Source organism: Anomaloglossus baeobatrachus (assembly GCF_048569485.1).
Source record: "Anomaloglossus baeobatrachus isolate aAnoBae1 chromosome 9 unlocalized genomic scaffold, aAnoBae1.hap1 SUPER_9_unloc_5, whole genome shotgun sequence".
Taxonomy (NCBI): Eukaryota; Metazoa; Chordata; class Amphibia; order Anura; family Aromobatidae; genus Anomaloglossus; species Anomaloglossus baeobatrachus.
The window spans coordinates 189,520-204,247 of record NW_027441823.1 but is presented as its reverse complement, the minus strand read 5'-3'; the positions used below and the strand labels follow the sequence as shown (position 1 = coordinate 204,247).

The window sequence follows — 14,728 nt, the reverse complement described above, 5'->3', positions numbered from 1 at the left end:
AGTGGAAGGAGGGGGCAATCTCTTTTTTTCCCGGGTGGTAGGGGGATGACAGGAGAAGGGAAGCGGGTGGTGAGAAAGGTACAGAGGGCAGGGTTTGGGGGCTGGGAAGGAAAGGGAAAAGATTAGGGTTTGGGGATGATGAAAGGGCTTTCTACGGGTAAGGATGGCAAAGGGTGGCAGTGACGGAAAGTCAGGCAACCTGTCCTGTCCGTCTTTTTGTATCGTGAATTGGAAAGACTGCAAGGGGGAGGGGAGTTGCTTGCGCCCTAAAGGAGGAGTTATTCAGATTCATTGCAGTGGGCGGCGGCTGCAAAACGCACCATTCTTCTTGTTTTTGCTCTGCAAAGCAGCCTTTTCAAGGGTTGGCTTGGGTGACAAAATGTCTTGTGTAGGCGTGGGTTTGTCTCCCTCTCGCTCTCTCTCCCTAAGATGTGTCCGGCATAGGCCAGGGTGCCACTCGAGGCCCAAACCAATTCTGGTTATCGCTTCTCGGCCTTTTGGCTAAGATCAAGTGTAGTATCTGTTCTTATCAGTTTAATATCTGATACGTCCCCTATCTGGGGACCATATATTAAATGGATTTTTAGAACAGGGAGATGGAAAAAGAGCTTGCTCTGTCCACTCCACGCATTGACCTGGTATTGCAGTACCTCCAGGAACGGTGCACCCCTTCTTAACCCAGTTTCCAAAAGCAGAACTCGATTCACCTGATTCATATTAGCCCGATTAGCGAATTGAAATGAATTTTTATCTAACACACTTTTTACTTGCTTTATTCATCCAAATAGCAAACTCATCACCACTCAACTTCACCAACTCTGCTATGTCCCGTGCAGTATCTTGTTGTCAGTCTAATCTAGATCATGTGTAATTGAATGGAATAGATCCCTTTTGGACAAAGTGGAGTCAGATGCTGCAGTGACCACAGGTGTGAGAGGATCTACAATTGGCATCTGGTGTTATCTCTCTGCTTCCACTCCAAATAAAGTTACCTGTTGTTACCTGAACGTCAAATACTAAGAATGGGCGGCCTATGAAAGAATTAGTACTTTCATTAAGTATACTAAACCGGCTAATTGGGAATAGACAAACTGTAAAAAGCCCTCTGAGAAAGCCCCTCTCTAACCTTTGTTAGTAAGCTTTTCTGTAGCCTGCCTGTTGATGTATTTTCGGTTTGAACAGTGCACAACATGAAGAGACGGAACACTGGCGGCTTGTCACAATGCCCCCCGATGACATCACAATAGCGCTGCTGCCTAGAAAACAAGCTGCGCAGAAGAAGTTGTTCTTTGGGTGGGAGGGTGGGCTAGTGGAAGGAGGGGGCAATCTCTTTTTTTCCCGGGTGGTAGGGGGATGACAGGAGAAGGGAAGCGGGTGGTGAGAAAGGTACAGAGGGCAGGGTTTGGGGGCTGGGAAGGAAAGGGAAAAGATTAGGGTTTGGGGATGATGAAAGGGCTTTCTACGGGTAAGGATGGCAAAGGGTGGCAGTGACGGAAAGTCAGGCAACCTGTCCTGTCCGTCTTTTTGTATCGTGAATTGGAAAGACTGCAAGGGGGAGGGGAGTTGCTTGCGCCCTAAAGGAGGAGTTTTTCAGATTCATTGCAGTGGGCGGCGGCTGCAAAACGCACCATTCTTCTTGTTTTTGCTCTGCAAAGCAGCCTTTTCAAGGGTTGGCTTGGGTGACAAAATGTCTTGTGTAGGCGTGGGTTTGTCTCCCTCTCGCTCTCTCTCCCTAAGATGTGTCCGGCATAGGCCAGGGTGCCACTCGAGGCCCAAACCAATTCTGGTTATCGCTTCTCGGCCTTTTAGCTAAGATCAAGTGTAGTATCTGTTCTTATCAGTTTAAAATCTGATACGTCCCCTATCTGGGGACCATATATTAAATGGATTTTTAGAACAGGGAGATGGAAAAAGAGCTTGCTCTGTCCACTCCACGCATTGACCTGGTATTGCAGTACCTCCAGGAACGGTGCACCCCTTCTTAACCCAGTTTCCAAAAGCAGAACTCGATTCACCTGATTCATATTAGCCCGATTAGCGAATTGAAATGAATTTTTATCTAACACACTTTTTACTTGCTTTATTCATCCAAATAGCAAACTCATCACCACTCAACTTCACCAACTCTGCTATGTCCCGTGCAGTATCTTGTTGTCAGTCTAATCTAGATCATGTGTAATTGAATGGAATAGATCCCTTTTGGACAAAGTGGAGTCAGATGCTGCAGTGACCACAGGTGTGAGAGGATCTACAATTGGCATCTGGTGTTATCTCTCTGCTTCCACTCCAAATAAAGTTACCTGTTGTTACCTGAACGTCAAATACTAAGAATGGGCGGCCTATGAAAGAATTAGTACTTTCATTAAGTATACTAAACCGGCTAATTGGGAATAGACAAACTGTAAAAAGCCCTCTGAGAAAGCCCCTCTCTAACCTTTGTTAGTAAGCTTTTCTGTAGCCTGCCTGTTGATGTATTTTCGGTTTGAACAGTGCACAACATGAAGAGACGGAACACTGGCGGCTTGTCACAATGCCCCCCGATGACATCACAATAGCGCTGCTGCCTAGAAAACAAGCTGCGCAGAAGAAGTTGTTCTTTGGGTGGGAGGGTGGGCTAGTGGAAGGAGGGGGCAATCTCTTTTTTTCCCGGGTGGTAGGGGGATGACAGGAGAAGGGAAGCGGGTGGTGAGAAAGGTACAGAGGGCAGGGTTTGGGGGCTGGGAAGGAAAGGGAAAAGATTAGGGTTTGGGGATGATGAAAGGGCTTTCTACGGGTAAGGATGGCAAAGGGTGGCAGTGACGGAAAGTCAGGCAACCTGTCCTGTCCGTCTTTTTGTATCGTGAATTGGAAAGACTGCAAGGGGGAGGGGAGTTGCTTGCGCCCTAAAGGAGGAGTTATTCAGATTCATTGCAGTGGGCGGCGGCTGCAAAACGCACCATTCTTCTTGTTTTTGCTCTGCAAAGCAGCCTTTTCAAGGGTTGGCTTGGGTGACAAAATGTCTTGTGTAGGCGTGGGTTTGTCTCCCTCTCGCTCTCTCTCCCTAAGATGTGTCCGGCATAGGCCAGGGTGCCACTCGAGGCCCAAACCAATTCTGGTTATCGCTTCTCGGCCTTTTGGCTAAGATCAAGTGTAGTATCTGTTCTTATCAGTTTAATATCTGATACGTCCCCTATCTGGGGACCATATATTAAATGGATTTTTAGAACAGGGAGATGGAAAAAGAGCTTGCTCTGTCCACTCCACGCATTGACCTGGTATTGCAGTACCTCCAGGAACGGTGCACCCCTTCTTAACCCAGTTTCCAAAAGCAGAACTCGATTCACCTGATTCATATTAGCCCGATTAGCGAATTGAAATGAATTTTTATCTAACACACTTTTTACTTGCTTTATTCATCCAAATAGCAAACTCATCACCACTCAACTTCACCAACTCTGCTATGTCCCGTGCAGTATCTTGTTGTCAGTCTAATCTAGATCATGTGTAATTGAATGGAATAGATCCCTTTTGGACAAAGTGGAGTCAGATGCTGCAGTGACCACAGGTGTGAGAGGATCTACAATTGGCATCTGGTGTTATCTCTCTGCTTCCACTCCAAATAAAGTTACCTGTTGTTACCTGAACGTCAAATACTAAGAATGGGCGGCCTATGAAAGAATTAGTACTTTCATTAAGTATACTAAACCGGCTAATTGGGAATAGACAAACTGTAAAAAGCCCTCTGAGAAAGCCCCTCTCTAACCTTTGTTAGTAAGCTTTTCTGTAGCCTGCCTGTTGATGTATTTTCGGTTTGAACAGTGCACAACATGAAGAGACGGAACACTGGCGGCTTGTCACAATGCCCCCCGATGACATCACAATAGCGCTGCTGCCTAGAAAACAAGCTGCGCAGAAGAAGTTGTTCTTTGGGTGGGAGGGTGGGCTAGTGGAAGGAGGGGGCAATCTCTTTTTTTCCCGGGTGGTAGGGGGATGACAGGAGAAGGGAAGCGGGTGGTGAGAAAGGTACAGAGGGCAGGGTTTGGGGGCTGGGAAGGAAAGGGAAAAGATTAGGGTTTGGGGATGATGAAAGGGCTTTCTACGGGTAAGGATGGCAAAGGGTGGCAGTGACGGAAAGTCAGGCAACCTGTCCTGTCCGTCTTTTTGTATCGTGAATTGGAAAGACTGCAAGGGGGAGGGGAGTTGCTTGCGCCCTAAAGGAGGAGTTATTCAGATTCATTGCAGTGGGCGGCGGCTGCAAAACGCACCATTCTTCTTGTTTTTGCTCTGCAAAGCAGCCTTTTCAAGGGTTGGCTTGGGTGACAAAATGTCTTGTGTAGGCGTGGGTTTGTCTCCCTCTCGCTCTCTCTCCCTAAGATGTGTCCGGCATAGGCCAGGGTGCCACTCGAGGCCCAAACCAATTCTGGTTATCGCTTCTCGGCCTTTTGGCTAAGATCAAGTGTAGTATCTGTTCTTATCAGTTTAATATCTGATACGTCCCCTATCTGGGGACCATATATTAAATGGATTTTTAGAACAGGGAGATGGAAAAAGAGCTTGCTCTGTCCACTCCACGCATTGACCTGGTATTGCAGTACCTCCAGGAACGGTGCACCCCTTCTTAACCCAGTTTCCAAAAGCAGAACTCGATTCACCTGATTCATATTAGCCCGATTAGCGAATTGAAATGAATTTTTATCTAACACACTTTTTACTTGCTTTATTCATCCAAATAGCAAACTCATCACCACTCAACTTCACCAACTCTGCTATGTCCCGTGCAGTATCTTGTTGTCAGTCTAATCTAGATCATGTGTAATTGAATGGAATAGATCCCTTTTGGACAAAGTGGAGTCAGATGCTGCAGTGACCACAGGTGTGAGAGGATCTACAATTGGCATCTGGTGTTATCTCTCTGCTTCCACTCCAAATAAAGTTACCTGTTGTTACCTGAACGTCAAATACTAAGAATGGGCGGCCTATGAAAGAATTAGTACTTTCATTAAGTATACTAAACCGGCTAATTGGGAATAGACAAACTGTAAAAAGCCCTCTGAGAAAGCCCCTCTCTAACCTTTGTTAGTAAGCTTTTCTGTAGCCTGCCTGTTGATGTATTTTCGGTTTGAACAGTGCACAACATGAAGAGACGGAACACTGGCGGCTTGTCACAATGCCCCCCGATGACATCACAATAGCGCTGCTGCCTAGAAAACAAGCTGCGCAGAAGAAGTTGTTCTTTGGGTGGGAGGGTGGGCTAGTGGAAGGAGGGGGCAATCTCTTTTTTTCCCGGGTGGTAGGGGGATGACAGGAGAAGGGAAGCGGGTGGTGAGAAAGGTACAGAGGGCAGGGTTTGGGGGCTGGGAAGGAAAGGGAAAAGATTAGGGTTTGGGGATGATGAAAGGGCTTTCTACGGGTAAGGATGGCAAAGGGTGGCAGTGACGGAAAGTCAGGCAACCTGTCCTGTCCGTCTTTTTGTATCGTGAATTGGAAAGACTGCAAGGGGGAGGGGAGTTGCTTGCGCCCTAAAGGAGGAGTTTTTCAGATTCATTGCAGTGGGCGGCGGCTGCAAAACGCACCATTCTTCTTGTTTTTGCTCTGCAAAGCAGCCTTTTCAAGGGTTGGCTTGGGTGACAAAATGTCTTGTGTAGGCGTGGGTTTGTCTCCCTCTCGCTCTCTCTCCCTAAGATGTGTCCGGCATAGGCCAGGGTGCCACTCGAGGCCCAAACCAATTCTGGTTATCGCTTCTCGGCCTTTTGGCTAAGATCAAGTGTAGTATCTGTTCTTATCAGTTTAATATCTGATACGTCCCCTATCTGGGGACCATATATTAAATGGATTTTTAGAACAGGGAGATGGAAAAAGAGCTTGCTCTGTCCACTCCACGCATTGACCTGGTATTGCAGTACCTCCAGGAACGGTGCACCCCTTCTTAACCCAGTTTCCAAAAGCAGAACTCGATTCACCTGATTCATATTAGCCCGATTAGCGAATTGAAATGAATTTTTATCTAACACACTTTTTACTTGCTTTATTCATCCAAATAGCAAACTCATCACCACTCAACTTCACCAACTCTGCTATGTCCCGTGCAGTATCTTGTTGTCAGTCTAATCTAGATCATGTGTAATTGAATGGAATAGATCCCTTTTGGACAAAGTGGAGTCAGATGCTGCAGTGACCACAGGTGTGAGAGGATCTACAATTGGCATCTGGTGTTATCTCTCTGCTTCCACTCCAAATAAAGTTACCTGTTGTTACCTGAACGTCAAATACTAAGAATGGGCGGCCTATGAAAGAATTAGTACTTTCATTAAGTATACTAAACCGGCTAATTGGGAATAGACAAACTGTAAAAAGCCCTCTGAGAAAGCCCCTCTCTAACCTTTGTTAGTAAGCTTTTCTGTAGCCTGCCTGTTGATGTATTTTCGGTTTGAACAGTGCACAACATGAAGAGACGGAACACTGGCGGCTTGTCACAATGCCCCCCGATGACATCACAATAGCGCTGCTGCCTAGAAAACAAGCTGCGCAGAAGAAGTTGTTCTTTGGGTGGGAGGGTGGGCTAGTGGAAGGAGGGGGCAATCTCTTTTTTTCCCGGGTGGTAGGGGGATGACAGGAGAAGGGAAGCGGGTGGTGAGAAAGGTACAGAGGGCAGGGTTTGGGGGCTGGGAAGGAAAGGGAAAAGATTAGGGTTTGGGGATGATGAAAGGGCTTTCTACGGGTAAGGATGGCAAAGGGTGGCAGTGACGGAAAGTCAGGCAACCTGTCCTGTCCGTCTTTTTGTATCGTGAATTGGAAAGACTGCAAGGGGGAGGGGAGTTGCTTGCGCCCTAAAGGAGGAGTTATTCAGATTCATTGCAGTGGGCGGCGGCTGCAAAACGCACCATTCTTCTTGTTTTTGCTCTGCAAAGCAGCCTTTTCAAGGGTTGGCTTGGGTGACAAAATGTCTTGTGTAGGCGTGGGTTTGTCTCCCTCTCGCTCTCTCTCCCTAAGATGTGTCCGGCATAGGCCAGGGTGCCACTCGAGGCCCAAACCAATTCTGGTTATCGCTTCTCGGCCTTTTGGCTAAGATCAAGTGTAGTCCCTTCATTGGGTTTGCCTTGGTCTTGGCTGGGAGGGGCCCGGGCTTGCACAACCGCCGGCCTCGGGGATTGTTGCGCCTTTTGGTGCTTACGTCCCCTTATGGCTGGTGGTTCCTGGGCTCGGGAGGCGATCACCTGCGGCACTGCGCTTTTGTGTGGTGGCCGATGACCGTTTTCTGAAATTTGCGGATGAAATCTCATCTGTTCTTATCAGTTTAATATCTGATACGTCCCCTATCTGGGGACCATATATTAAATGGATTTTTAGAACAGGGAGATGGAAAAAGAGCTTGCTCTGTCCACTCCACGCATTGACCTGGTATTGCAGTACCTCCAGGAACGGTGCACCCCTTCTTAACCCAGTTTCCAAAAGCAGAACTCGATTCACCTGATTCATATTAGCCCGATTAGCGAATTGAAATGAATTTTTATCTAACACACTTTTTACTTGCTTTATTCATCCAAATAGCAAACTCATCACCACTCAACTTCACCAACTCTGCTATGTCCCGTGCAGTATCTTGTTGTCAGTCTAATCTAGATCATGTGTAATTGAATGGAATAGATCCCTTTTGGACAAAGTGGAGTCAGATGCTGCAGTGACCTCAGGTGTGAGAGGATCTACAATTGGCATCTGGTGTTATCTCTCTGCTTCCACTCCAAATAAAGTTACCTGTTGTTACCTGAACGTCAAATACTAAGAATGGGCGGCCTATGAAAGAATTAGTACTTTCATTAAGTATACTAAACCGGCTAATTGGGAATAGACAAACTGTAAAAAGCCCTCTGAGAAAGCCCCTCTCTAACCTTTGTTAGTAAGCTTTTCTGTAGCCTGCCTGTTGATGTATTTTCGGTTTGAACAGTGCACAACATGAAGAGACGGAACACTGGCGGCTTGTCACAATGCCCCCCGATGACATCACAATAGCGCTGCTGCCTAGAAAACAAGCTGCGCAGAAGAAGTTGTTCTTTGGGTGGGAGGGTGGGCTAGTGGAAGGAGGGGGCAATCTCTTTTTTTCCCGGGTGGTAGGGGGATGACAGGAGAAGGGAAGCGGGTGGTGAGAAAGGTACAGAGGGCAGGGTTTGGGGGCTGGGAAGGAAAGGGAAAAGATTAGGGTTTGGGGATGATGAAAGGGCTTTCTACGGGTAAGGATGGCAAAGGGTGGCAGTGACGGAAAGTCAGGCAACCTGTCCTGTCCGTCTTTTTGTATCGTGAATTGGAAAGACTGCAAGGGGGAGGGGAGTTGCTTGCGCCCTAAAGGAGGAGTTATTCAGATTCATTGCAGTGGGCGGCGGCTGCAAAACGCACCATTCTTCTTGTTTTTGCTCTGCAAAGCAGCCTTTTCAAGGGTTGGCTTGGGTGACAAAATGTCTTGTGTAGGCGTGGGTTTGTCTCCCTCTCGCTCTCTCTCCCTAAGATGTGTCCGGCATAGGCCAGGGTGCCACTCGAGGCCCAAACCAATTCTGGTTATCGCTTCTCGGCCTTTTGGCTAAGATCAAGTGTAGTATCTGTTCTTATCAGTTTAATATCTGATACGTCCCCTATCTGGGGACCATATATTAAATGGATTTTTAGAACAGGGAGATGGAAAAAGAGCTTGCTCTGTCCACTCCACGCATTGACCTGGTATTGCAGTACCTCCAGGAACGGTGCACCCCTTCTTAACCCAGTTTCCAAAAGCAGAACTCGATTCACCTGATTCATATTAGCCCGATTAGCGAATTGAAATGAATTTTTATCTAACACACTTTTTACTTGCTTTATTCATCCAAATAGCAAACTCATCACCACTCAACTTCACCAACTCTGCTATGTCCCGTGCAGTATCTTGTTGTCAGTCTAATCTAGATCATGTGTAATTGAATGGAATAGATCCCTTTTGGACAAAGTGGAGTCAGATGCTGCAGTGACCACAGGTGTGAGAGGATCTACAATTGGCATCTGGTGTTATCTCTCTGCTTCCACTCCAAATAAAGTTACCTGTTGTTACCTGAACGTCAAATACTAAGAATGGGCGGCCTATGAAAGAATTAGTACTTTCATTAAGTATACTAAACCGGCTAATTGGGAATAGACAAACTGTAAAAAGCCCTCTGAGAAAGCCCCTCTCTAACCTTTGTTAGTAAGCTTTTCTGTAGCCTGCCTGTTGATGTATTTTCGGTTTGAACAGTGCACAACATGAAGAGACGGAACACTGGCGGCTTGTCACAATGCCCCCCGATGACATCACAATAGCGCTGCTGCCTAGAAAACAAGCTGCGCAGAAGAAGTTGTTCTTTGGGTGGGAGGGTGGGCTAGTGGAAGGAGGGGGCAATCTCTTTTTTTCCCGGGTGGTAGGGGGATGACAGGAGAAGGGAAGCGGGTGGTGAGAAAGGTACAGAGGGCAGGGTTTGGGGGCTGGGAAGGAAAGGGAAAAGATTAGGGTTTGAGGATGATGAAAGGGCTTTCTACGGGTAAGGATGGCAAAGGGTGGCAGTGACGGAAAGTCAGGCAACCTGTCCTGTCCGTCTTTTTGTATCGTGAATTGGAAAGACTGCAAGGGGGAGGGGAGTTGCTTGCGCCCTAAAGGAGGAGTTATTCAGATTCATTGCAGTGGGCGGCGGCTGCAAAACGCACCATTCTTCTTGTTTTTGCTCTGCAAAGCAGCCTTTTCAAGGGTTGGCTTGGGTGACAAAATGTCTTGTGTAGGCGTGGGTTTGTCTCCCTCTCGCTCTCTCTCCCTAAGATGTGTCCGGCATAGGCCAGGGTGCCACTCGAGGCCCAAACCAATTCTGGTTATCGCTTCTCGGCCTTTTGGCTAAGATCAAGTGTAGTATCTGTTCTTATCAGTTTAATATCTGATACGTCCCTTATCTGGGGACCATATATTAAATGGATTTTTAGAACAGGGAGATGGAAAAAGAGCTTGCTCTGTCCACTCCACGCATTGACCTGGTATTGCAGTACCTCCAGGAACGGTGCACCCCTTCTTAACCCAGTTTCCAAAAGCAGAACTCGATTCACCTGATTCATATTAGCCCGATTAGCGAATTGAAATGAATTTTTATCTAACACACTTTTTACTTGCTTTATTCATCCAAATAGCAAACTCATCACCACTCAACTTCACCAACTCTGCTATGTCCCGTGCAGTATCTTGTTGTCAGTCTAATCTAGATCATGTGTAATTGAATGGAATAGATCCCTTTTGGACAAAGTGGAGTCAGATGCTGCAGTGACCACAGGTGTGAGAGGATCTACAATTGGCATCTGGTGTTATCTCTCTGCTTCCACTCCAAATAAAGTTACCTGTTGTTACCTGAACGTCAAATACTAAGAATGGGCGGCCTATGAAAGAATTAGTACTTTCATTAAGTATACTAAACCGGCTAATTGGGAATAGACAAACTGTAAAAAGCCCTCTGAGAAAGCCCCTCTCTAACCTTTGTTAGTAAGCTTTTCTGTAGCCTGCCTGTTGATGTATTTTCGGTTTGAACAGTGCACAACATGAAGAGACGGAACACTGGCGGCTTGTCACAATGCCCCCCGATGACATCACAATAGCGCTGCTGCCTAGAAAACAAGCTGCGCAGAAGAAGTTGTTCTTTGGGTGGGAGGGTGGGCTAGTGGAAGGAGGGGGCAATCTCTTTTTTTCCCGGGTGGTAGGGGGATGACAGGAGAAGGGAAGCGGGTGGTGAGAAAGGTACAGAGGGCAGGGTTTGGGGGCTGGGAAGGAAAGGGAAAAGATTAGGGTTTGGGGATGATGAAAGGGCTTTCTACGGGTAAGGATGGCAAAGGGTGGCAGTGACGGAAAGTCAGGCAACCTGTCCTGTCCGTCTTTTTGTATCGTGAATTGGAAAGACTGCAAGGGGGAGGGGAGTTGCTTGCGCCCTAAAGGAGGAGTTTTTCAGATTCATTGCAGTGGGCGGCGGCTGCAAAACGCACCATTCTTCTTGTTTTTGCTCTGCAAAGCAGCCTTTTCAAGGGTTGGCTTGGGTGACAAAATGTCTTGTGTAGGCGTGGGTTTGTCTCCCTCTCGCTCTCTCTCCCTAAGATGTGTCCGGCATAGGCCAGGGTGCCACTCGAGGCCCAAACCAATTCTGGTTATCGCTTCTCGGCCTTTTGGCTAAGATCAAGTGTAGTATCTGTTCTTATCAGTTTAATATCTGATACGTCCCCTATCTGGGGACCATATATTAAATGGATTTTTAGAACAGGGAGATGGAAAAAGAGCTTGCTCTGTCCACTCCACGCATTGACCTGGTATTGCAGTACCTCCAGGAACGGTGCACCCCTTCTTAACCCAGTTTCCAAAAGCAGAACTCGATTCACCTGATTCATATTAGCCCGATTAGCGAATTGAAATGAATTTTTATCTAACACACTTTTTACTTGCTTTATTCATCCAAATAGCAAACTCATCACCACTCAACTTCACCAACTCTGCTATGTCCCGTGCAGTATCTTGTTGTCAGTCTAATCTAGATCATGTGTAATTGAATGGAATAGATCCCTTTTGGACAAAGTGGAGTCAGATGCTGCAGTGACCACAGGTGTGAGAGGATCTACAATTGGCATCTGGTGTTATCTCTCTGCTTCCACTCCAAATAAAGTTACCTGTTGTTACCTGAACGTCAAATACTAAGAATGGGCGGCCTATGAAAGAATTAGTACTTTCATTAAGTATACTAAACCGGCTAATTGGGAATAGACAAACTGTAAAAAGCCCTCTGAGAAAGCCCCTCTCTAACCTTTGTTAGTAAGCTTTTCTGTAGCCTGCCTGTTGATGTATTTTCGGTTTGAACAGTGCACAACATGAAGAGACGGAACACTGGCGGCTTGTCACAATGCCCCCCGATGACATCACAATAGCGCTGCTGCCTAGAAAACAAGCTGCGCAGAAGAAGTTGTTCTTTGGGTGGGAGGGTGGGCTAGTGGAAGGAGGGGGCAATCTCTTTTTTTCCCGGGTGGTAGGGGGATGACAGGAGAAGGGAAGCGGGTGGTGAGAAAGGTACAGAGGGCAGGGTTTGGGGGCTGGGAAGGAAAGGGAAAAGATTAGGGTTTGGGGATGATGAAAGGGCTTTCTACGGGTAAGGATGGCAAAGGGTGGCAGTGACGGAAAGTCAGGCAACCTGTCCTGTCCGTCTTTTTGTATCGTGAATTGGAAAGACTGCAAGGGGGAGGGGAGTTGCTTGCGCCCTAAAGGAGGAGTTATTCAGATTCATTGCAGTGGGCGGCGGCTGCAAAACGCACCATTCTTCTTGTTTTTGCTCTGCAAAGCAGCCTTTTCAAGGGTTGGCTTGGGTGACAAAATGTCTTGTGTAGGCGTGGGTTTGTCTCCCTCTCGCTCTCTCTCCCTAAGATGTGTCCGGCATAGGCCAGGGTGCCACTCGAGGCCCAAACCAATTCTGGTTATCGCTTCTCGGCCTTTTGGCTAAGATCAAGTGTAGTATCTGTTCTTATCAGTTTAATATCTGATACGTCCCCTATCTGGGGACCATATATTAAATGGATTTTTAGAACAGGGAGATGGAAAAAGAGCTTGCTCTGTCCACTCCACGCATTGACCTGGTATTGCAGTACCTCCAGGAACGGTGCACCCCTTCTTAACCCAGTTTCCAAAAGCAGAACTCGATTCACCTGATTCATATTAGCCCGATTAGCGAATTGAAATGAATTTTTATCTAACACACTTTTTACTTGCTTTATTCATCCAAATAGCAAACTCATCACCACTCAACTTCACCAACTCTGCTATGTCCCGTGCAGTATCTTGTTGTCAGTCTAATCTAGATCATGTGTAATTGAATGGAATAGATCCCTTTTGGACAAAGTGGAGTCAGATGCTGCAGTGACCACAGGTGTGAGAGGATCTACAATTGGCATCTGGTGTTATCTCTCTGCTTCCACTCCAAATAAAGTTACCTGTTGTTACCTGAACGTCAAATACTAAGAATGGGCGGCCTATGAAAGAATTAGTACTTTCATTAAGTATACTAAACCGGCTAATTGGGAATAGACAAACTGTAAAAAGCCCTCTGAGAAAGCCCCTCTCTAACCTTTGTTAGTAAGCTTTTCTGTAGCCTGCCTGTTGATGTATTTTCGGTTTGAACAGTGCACAACATGAAGAGACGGAACACTGGCGGCTTGTCACAATGCCCCCCGATGACATCACAATAGCGCTGCTGCCTAGAAAACAAGCTGCGCAGAAGAAGTTGTTCTTTGGGTGGGAGGGTGGGCTAGTGGAAGGAGGGGGCAATCTCTTTTTTTCCCGGGTGGTAGGGGGATGACAGGAGAAGGGAAGCGGGTGGTGAGAAAGGTACAGAGGGCAGGGTTTGGGGGCTGGGAAGGAAAGGGAAAAGATTAGGGTTTGGGGATGATGAAAGGGCTTTCTACGGGTAAGGATGGCAAAGGGTGGCAGTGACGGAAAGTCAGGCAACCTGTCCTGTCCGTCTTTTTGTATCGTGAATTGGAAAGACTGCAAGGGGGAGGGGAGTTGCTTGCGCCCTAAAGGAGGAGTTATTCAGATTCATTGCAGTGGGCGGCGGCTGCAAAACGCACCATTCTTCTTGTTTTTGCTCTGCAAAGCAGCCTTTTCAAGGGTTGGCTTGGGTGACAAAATGTCTTGTGTAGGCGTGGGTTTGTCTCCCTCTCGCTCTCTCTCCCTAAGATGTGTCCGGCATAGGCCAGGGTGCCACTCGAGGCCCAAACCAATTCTGGTTATCGCTTCTCGGCCTTTTGGCTAAGATCAAGTGTAGTATCTGTTCTTATCAGTTTAATATCTGATACGTCCCCTATCTGGGGACCATATATTAAATGGATTTTTAGAACAGGGAGATGGAAAAAGAGCTTGCTCTGTCCACTCCACGCATTGACCTGGTATTGCAGTACCTCCAGGAACGGTGCACCCCTTCTTAACCCAGTTTCCAAAAGCAGAACTCGATTCACCTGATTCATATTAGCCCGATTAGCGAATTGAAATGAATTTTTATCTAACACACTTTTTACTTGCTTTATTCATCCAAATAGCAAACTCATCACCACTCAACTTCACCAACTCTGCTATGTCCCGTGCAGTATCTTGTTGTCAGTCTAATCTAGATCATGTGTAATTGAATGGAATAGATCCCTTTTGGACAAAGTGGAGTCAGATGCTGCAGTGACCACAGGTGTGAGAGGATCTACAATTGGCATCTGGTGTTATCTCTCTGCTTCCACTCCAAATAAAGTTACCTGTTGTTACCTGAACGTCAAATACTAAGAATGGGCGGCCTATGAAAGAATTAGTACTTTCATTAAGTATACTAAACCGGCTAATTGGGAATAGACAAACTGTAAAAAGCTCTCTGAGAAAGCCCCTCTCTAACCTTTGTTAGTAAGCTTTTCTGTAGCCTGCCTGTTGATGTATTTTCGGTTTGAACAGTGCACAACATGAAGAGACGGAACACTGGCGGCTTGTCACAATGCCCCCCGATGACATCATAATAGCGCTGCTGCCTAGAAAACAAGCTGCGCAGAAGAAGTTGTTCTTTGGGTGGGAGGGTGGGCTAGTGGAAGGAGGGGGCAATCTCTTTTTTTCCCGGGTGGTAGGGGGATGACAGGAGAAGGGAAGCGGGTGGTGAGAAAGGTACAGAGGGCAGGGTTTGGGGGCTGGGAAGGAAAGGGAAAAGATTAGGGTTTGGGGATGATG

The 14,728-nt window shown here is 46.9% G+C and overlaps 11 non-coding genes across 11 annotated transcripts; all 11 read left to right on the top strand.

The window, feature by feature from the left end:
• The first annotated feature begins 481 nt into the window (after nucleotides 1-481).
• Nucleotides 482-672, top strand: LOC142259901 (U2 spliceosomal RNA). Its single transcript, XR_012728249.1, has one exon. It is a non-coding gene; the product is annotated as a U2 spliceosomal RNA (small nuclear RNA).
• Nucleotides 673-1,789: 1,117 nt separating this feature from the next.
• On the top strand, nucleotides 1,790-1,980 carry LOC142260266 (U2 spliceosomal RNA). Its single transcript, XR_012728579.1, has one exon. It is a non-coding gene; the product is annotated as a U2 spliceosomal RNA (small nuclear RNA).
• Nucleotides 1,981-3,097: 1,117 nt separating this feature from the next.
• On the top strand, nucleotides 3,098-3,288 carry LOC142259900 (U2 spliceosomal RNA). Its single transcript, XR_012728248.1, has one exon. It is a non-coding gene; the product is annotated as a U2 spliceosomal RNA (small nuclear RNA).
• Nucleotides 3,289-4,405: 1,117 nt separating this feature from the next.
• On the top strand, nucleotides 4,406-4,596 carry LOC142259899 (U2 spliceosomal RNA). The gene has a single exon (XR_012728247.1). It is a non-coding gene; the product is annotated as a U2 spliceosomal RNA (small nuclear RNA).
• A 1,117-nt stretch (nucleotides 4,597-5,713) lies between these two features.
• Nucleotides 5,714-5,904, top strand: LOC142259898 (U2 spliceosomal RNA). Its single transcript, XR_012728246.1, has one exon. It is a non-coding gene; the product is annotated as a U2 spliceosomal RNA (small nuclear RNA).
• A 1,322-nt stretch (nucleotides 5,905-7,226) lies between these two features.
• LOC142260300 (U2 spliceosomal RNA) lies at nucleotides 7,227-7,411 on the top strand. The gene has a single exon (XR_012728607.1). It is a non-coding gene; the product is annotated as a U2 spliceosomal RNA (small nuclear RNA).
• A 1,117-nt stretch (nucleotides 7,412-8,528) lies between these two features.
• On the top strand, nucleotides 8,529-8,719 carry LOC142259897 (U2 spliceosomal RNA). Its single transcript, XR_012728245.1, has one exon. It is a non-coding gene; the product is annotated as a U2 spliceosomal RNA (small nuclear RNA).
• A 1,117-nt stretch (nucleotides 8,720-9,836) lies between these two features.
• Nucleotides 9,837-10,027, top strand: LOC142260254 (U2 spliceosomal RNA). The gene has a single exon (XR_012728568.1). It is a non-coding gene; the product is annotated as a U2 spliceosomal RNA (small nuclear RNA).
• A 1,117-nt stretch (nucleotides 10,028-11,144) lies between these two features.
• Nucleotides 11,145-11,335, top strand: LOC142259895 (U2 spliceosomal RNA). Its single transcript, XR_012728244.1, has one exon. It is a non-coding gene; the product is annotated as a U2 spliceosomal RNA (small nuclear RNA).
• A 1,117-nt stretch (nucleotides 11,336-12,452) lies between these two features.
• Nucleotides 12,453-12,643, top strand: LOC142259894 (U2 spliceosomal RNA). The gene has a single exon (XR_012728243.1). It is a non-coding gene; the product is annotated as a U2 spliceosomal RNA (small nuclear RNA).
• Nucleotides 12,644-13,760: 1,117 nt separating this feature from the next.
• On the top strand, nucleotides 13,761-13,951 carry LOC142259893 (U2 spliceosomal RNA). Its single transcript, XR_012728242.1, has one exon. It is a non-coding gene; the product is annotated as a U2 spliceosomal RNA (small nuclear RNA).
• Nucleotides 13,952-14,728: the final 777 nt, after the last annotated feature.